Below are 6,426 nucleotides of genomic sequence, written 5' to 3' on the forward strand. Positions count from 1 at the left end.
CCTAGGAGGATCTTGCACATCTCAATCCATAGCTTCCGCACCATTCTTCACAACATCCAAGAAGAGCTTCATGAGAATGCCATCACCAACTCTACTAGGAAAGGGGCAATTTGTGAAGATTAAAAGCCTAACCTAGGAGGTTTTGGGCAAGAAGTGAAATTGGCACAATTTGACAACAATTCACTAAGTATATTAATCTTGTAAAACTAAGAGCCAAAGCTCTCCTTAAATAGCTAAGGAGACTGGTTTACACAAGGCATAAAATGAGAGGGAAATTCAAATGGTGTGCACATGGTGATGGCGCCTAATAGTTCTGCACATGGGAGGTAGGTTCTTGAATTCTTTCATGTGCAATGAGCTCTAGAATCTTACGCTCCACTTAGGCTAATGTGGGCCGGACCTAAAGTTTAATTAAGAGTAGGAAACTCTAATTAAACTTAGGTTAGCATTTTAGGTACCATTTTGCATGATTCAACAAAAATACAAAAGAATTAATCTATGCTACTTTTGACAAAAATGTAAAAGCTATTCTACGCTTGAATTTTGGCATCTTGGAGCATGTAGAGATAGGTCTCTCTGCCATCAGTAGCAGTTTTCCAATCCTCTTCAAGCTTTCTAGCCATGGCCCTAGTGATTGGCCCAATATGACACAGTGGTTGGCTTGCAGTTGTAGTGATGCTTGGCCCTCTTCCATCAGGTGTGTTGAATGAAACTTTAGACTATTTTTGCAATGGATAAAGCTAGACTTTATAATAGACCATCCAATAAGAATTATTAAGAAGTAAACTTTAAGCCTAACTCAACCTTATAAAACTGACTTATAAGATAAGGTTTGCACCCACTTATATATTATGAAATGTCATAATCTCTAGTCGGTGTAAGATCTCTAACAAGAATAAATCAGATTGTCTAACATAATTATCTAGGCAAACCGTAGCAAAAAAAAAAAAATAGAGTAAACAACAAAGCATGAGCAAGTGTAAGTAATGAGAGATCAACACAAGAATTTTTCTCAGTCACCCAAACCCTAGTGATAGTTGTTGTTAGACGATTAAATTAAAAAAATACAGTTCTAGTGCAAAGGTTGTGTAACAAAACCGTCTAGCACCAAAGAGATGATAGTATAAATGAGATTAAATGACCCCAAGTCGTTTCCCAACAAATCCAATTGTGAATCTAGTGAAATGGAGTTCAAAGGTTATCTGCAAAGTTAACAATGACAATAAAGTAAAAGGGGGTTGATTTTTTTTAGCAAACAATAAAGTAGACGATAAAAAATAGTAAAGACAGTTGGTTGACTCCCATGTTCATTCACCATAAATTTCTCATCAGTTATCTTAAGATTGCCATCCTTTCAAATTTAACACAAAGTTGAACTTAATTAAACAAGTGTCAATAAAAATCAACAAGATCTTATCAGTAAAACAAGTGTTAACTGATGTATTGAGTATCTTACTTGTCTCTAAACACCTACTCATGAGATGTTTATCTTCTATCTGTTGAAATAAAGAAACAAGAGATTGATTAGAACTAAGTTAACTAACCAAGAAATCTAATTAAATAAAATAATTTAATTCTCAACAAGCGTTCAAAAACAATTCCTTTAACAAAAACTCGATTTAAAAAAAAACAACAATCAAGCATAATCTGCTACAAAAAATTGAAGAACAAAATGTTATTGAACAAAACCTCATAATTCAATTAGAAATCACAAAGGGCACTCCACAAGGTTTATCCTTTCACGAGGAAGACGAAAATAAGAAAATTACAGAAAGGGAAACTAAGTCTATAGTGTGTTCTGCGACTATTCAACCTCCCTTTGTTCTTTCTTTGAAGTCTTTTTTATAATCTTCTTTTTCTTTTAAAAAATTCGAATTCAAATTTGTCTCAAGATATTGTTTATTAATTTAGAAATGTTTTCTTTCTTTGTTTCAACTTGTTGAGCATATATTCTTTCCCAACCAGTTATTCATCTTGTTTTCGCTCCTCTTTCTCATGTATTGTTTCCAAATTTGATTAGATTTTCACATTGATTATAATTAAGCTCAATGTTGTGAGAGATATTGCAGAAGATTTGTCTGAAGTTCAAAGTATTCAAGGTTAATTGTTGCATCAATTCTTCCAAAGAAGGTCCACATTTAGTAGGCGCAACAACTGGTGTTGGAGGTTGTACTAGACTATCCAGACATTGTTACATGATATAATACCCACTAAACGGTCTTATGATAAGAGAGTTTATGAGTTTTGATGAAACAAACACTATAAAATAGGTTAAAGGTATAACAAAGCTAATGGATGTCCATGTATCAAAGCTTCAACATGTTAGACGATTTCACAATGATTAACAAATTAATCTGTTAGACGGTCTAATTGTGTAAAACGTGCTAGACGATCTCCCTATGTTAAACATATTAGACGGTCTCTTTATGTTAGACTCACTAGACTATTTCAGTAGATTACAACTTGCTAGATAATCTTTAAATACAAAACACGTCAGATGATCTAGTTTTCCTTTTCGTGATACAGGTCTAACGTATGAAGGAAGTTTCTAATCTCAATCTATGTACTCTAAAAACATTTTCTAAAGATTCTTGAATGTTTTCCAACCTGATTTAATATTTTTCGCAACCAGGGTCATGACGGGGACAACAAACCAAAACGAATTTGGAAATACGGAGAAGGGAGTCACCACCACAGTTTATTGCAGAAAACTACAAAAAAAATAAAAAAAAGATGTCCTGCAAACCAAATTTAGGGTCCGGGAGTCAATTATATGTAAAGAAAGTATGAACATGATACCTTTAATTAAATATGTGAATCGAATGATGTTTTCCAAAAGTAGAAACAAAATGCATTAAGAAATTATTTTTGAATTCTTTATTTGAGGTTCGACAAGAATGAACCATAGCCTTATGTATTTTTCGTTTATAACAAAAAATTAGAATTTTCATAATTCGTTTATAACAAAAAATTAGAATTTTCATAATTCTAAAGTTAAACTATTGGAAAAAGGGATGTACCAATTTGAGTTGGACTTTTGAAAAAGATAAAACTGGATTTTTTAAAAAGTGAACCCAACAACAATTAATCTTGCTACTACATATTTTTGTTCATAACAAAAAATAAGGATCGTGTAGTTCTCACAATCAATTATTTGAAGAAAAAAAAATTGTTTGTTGATATTTTTTAAATTTTGAAAATTTTATATTTTTATATTTTATGTTTTTATTATTTTTTATTTTTACTCAAATGATTGTTTTAGAAATTCAAATTTTTATATATTTATTATTATTTTTCTAAAGAAATTAAAAACTGATGGGTGTATAAAATAAAAAAAGGGGTGGCAGAAAGCAAAAGTGCTGAGCCAGTTGAATGTGCAAAGACTGATTTGGTAAGGGTGGTGCGGATAAAACTGTGGTGCAGATAGTGAAAGTATTGGGGGAGGCAATATAAATTGAAAATCCAGAATTGAAAAAACACAATTCAGAGTTCATGAAATAGGGATGCTGGAAGTAAAGGGCTGGGTTCAGAAACTTGCAAGCTAGACAGTCGCATTGTGGCGCGACGGTGGCAGGTGACTTTTGCAGCGGCGGCGGGGCAGCGGTATGATAGTGGTCGCCGGCAAGGTAGTTGATGGCGCTGGAGGGCGGCGTTGGTGTCCGGTGCGTGGAGGAGCACGCGTGATGGTGTGTACGTGTGCGTGGCTGGGCGACGGCCGACGCGGATTCTGTCGGCGGGGCTGCGTTGGCTGTAGCGGTGGTCGTCGGTGGAGTGGTGCGGTGAAAGCAGCGGAGAGTGTGAGGAATGGGGTGACTGCCTCTGTGAGCGTGAGTGAGAAACAAAAAAAAAAGGGTAGTGAGTCGTGGAGTGAGAGTTTGGAGGTGATGTGTGTTTTTGTCCTTTGGTATGGGTTACCCCACCACGGTCTATTAAGCCCACTTTTAAACTATGTTAAAGGTTCAAGTTAGTTCATTCAGTTACTATTTAAGGTCTGAAATTATCATAAATAGAAGTAAGGTCTGAAATTATCATAAATAGTTTTAGTATTTCATAGTTAGTTTTAGTATAGATAGGAGTTGTTGTTCTTTTAGAGTTTTCATTACTCTTATAATGTCTCCAAACAAAACAAAAAACTTAAATAAAATACTAAACTCCATCAAAAAAGTGTTTATCTACTACTGAAGAAATTGAATACCTCTCCTCAAAATCCCACACGGCTTAAACACCAGCGCCACGTCATCAGCATCGCACAGCTCCACTCAATCACTAGAACAACCTCTACGCACATTAGGTTGCACGCTGCAGCTCGCTGCACCTTGAGCCGGTCAACCACCAACGCCCCAATTGTCACGTTGTCCAGTGTCGCTTAAAACAGTCTTCGCACACACCGGGCTCCATCCCGCAACATCGCTATCAGCGTTTAGATCCGTTCAACTATCATCAACCCAGTCGTTACCGCGCCGTCCAATGTCGCTTGCAACTACACCTCTCGCATATATCCCAATTTTCGCGTCCCCCTTCGTCATCTCCTTTAGAGCACCAAAAATTGTTTCTCCCACTAACTTCATCTCTCCCGTGAACGACACTCAAATACAACCCAAAACAAAAGAAGCGCAGTAGCAAAGCTAAAAAAGAACGACAACCTCCACATCATTCTACATCGCCCTCTATCAGAATTATTCAGCCCCAACCCACCTTCACTCTTGAGGACCACTTACAATTTCTAAAATGTAAGATAAAGTATGTCCAGATTTATATATTATATAATTATGAATTATATAAATTGATAATAAAAATTTATATGTCCAAGTATGTTGAAGTTTTTTTTTACAAAAAGATGTTTCTCATGGTGGTTCAAAAACATTTGTTCCTTATTTTTATAATTATAATAAAATTTTATACAATAAGTTTAAGTTAAAACTTATTTTAACTGTGTTAAAGTATTTATACCTTTTTAAAATTGTGTTAAAACTGTGTTAAAATTTTCAAAAATTCAACAAATATTTTTTTAATTAGACACTTCACTGATATGTGTCCTACAAGTGTCCTACAAGTGTTGATGTCCGATACGTGTGTCCGACACGAGCACAGGCGTATCTGAAACTCATAAAACGTGTGTGAGGTAAAAGTGAAAAAAATAAAAAGGTAAAAGTGAGCGGGTGCAAAAAAGGTAATAGTGGGATGTGAGAAGTACAAAATGAGATGGGTTAGGGAGTGTGTGGAGATAAGCGAAGGGGTGTGGCCAGTAAAAAGCTGCTGGACCAGAATGGGTGTGGAAAGGAAAAGAGATGGGTTTTTCTATTTCGGCTTTTGTGTCCTTTTTTAATTTCTTTTTTACCATTATTTTTTAATTTTTAGAAATAGGGAAATTTATTATTTTAAGATTTTATTTTTTATTTCTTTTTATTTTTACTTTTATTTAAAATATTTTTCATATTTTTCTAATTTTATTTATTGGGATAAAATTGGATGTTGATAATATTATTAATATATATAAATCTAAGTTTTAGCAAAACAGAGTTTTTAAAATTCACACTACAAAAAAATCATGAAATAGAAATAAAATTTTAGAGACAAAAAAACAATTAGTTGCTACAATAACTAAATTAGAGACCATTTTATATTATTTTTAAATGATTTCTAAATTTGTGTCTAATTAGCAATCAAGATTTTTGCTACCAATTATTTAGATTCTAAATTTGAACAAAATATATTTAATTATATTTGAACAAAATATATCTTCGAAATGAAATATAACCTATATTAAATACTGATATGCTTCAACATTAAAAACTATGTTAATTTAGTAGGTTTTCGAAAACATAGTATTAAACAAAATTTATTTTGAAAAACATAGAGACAAATTTAATTTGATCGCGAAATTATGTTTCAATGGATAAATTCTGATACACTTCGAGATTTATAAATTATATAGACATAGAGGGTTCTTGAAATTATATTACCATTAGGTTTATGATATAAAAGGTTTTCAAAGAAAGATCTTGAATTTAAAATTGTATGATTTTGATTACACCGAATTATGTTAATGTTGATTATTATTTTCAATCTTATTCATATTGTTTCCAAAAATAATTACAACATGCAATATTAGCATAAAAGGTTAAAGCAATGGAAAAACGAAATGCTATAGTGTGAAATTTTTTCAAACTTTGATTATAGCAAATCCAAGCTTCAATGTTTGAATAATGAAAGTATGTAAAGTTTTCAAACTACAACATCAACATATAACTATTCAATATGCACTAGAAATCTTCATAATAGAAGTTTCCTTTTGGGACGTCTAATGCGAAAATAATGAATAAGGTTCCATAGTCATCATTTATGAAAACTATATAAAAGCTTACAAGTCGAATAAGATGATTAGATTAACAAGAGCAATTTAAAAAAGTTTCAAAGTGTTTCAAC

The 6,426-nt window shown here is 32.9% G+C and overlaps 1 long non-coding RNA gene across 1 annotated transcript; it reads right to left on the bottom strand.

The window, feature by feature from the left end:
* Positions 1 to 3,368: 3,368 nt before the first annotated feature.
* On the bottom strand, positions 3,369 to 4,730 carry LOC137826763 (uncharacterized). The gene is made up of 2 exons (XR_011083582.2): positions 4,196 to 4,730; positions 3,369 to 3,819 (listed from the first exon to the last, which is right to left on the bottom strand). It is a non-coding gene; the product is annotated as an uncharacterized LOC137826763 (long non-coding RNA).
* Between the last annotated feature and the right edge of the window lie 1,696 nt (positions 4,731 to 6,426).

Source organism: Phaseolus vulgaris, chromosome 8 (genome assembly GCF_051622355.1).
Source record: "Phaseolus vulgaris cultivar YP4 chromosome 8, ASM5162235v1, whole genome shotgun sequence".
NCBI classification, from domain to species: domain Eukaryota; kingdom Viridiplantae; phylum Streptophyta; class Magnoliopsida; order Fabales; family Fabaceae; genus Phaseolus; species Phaseolus vulgaris.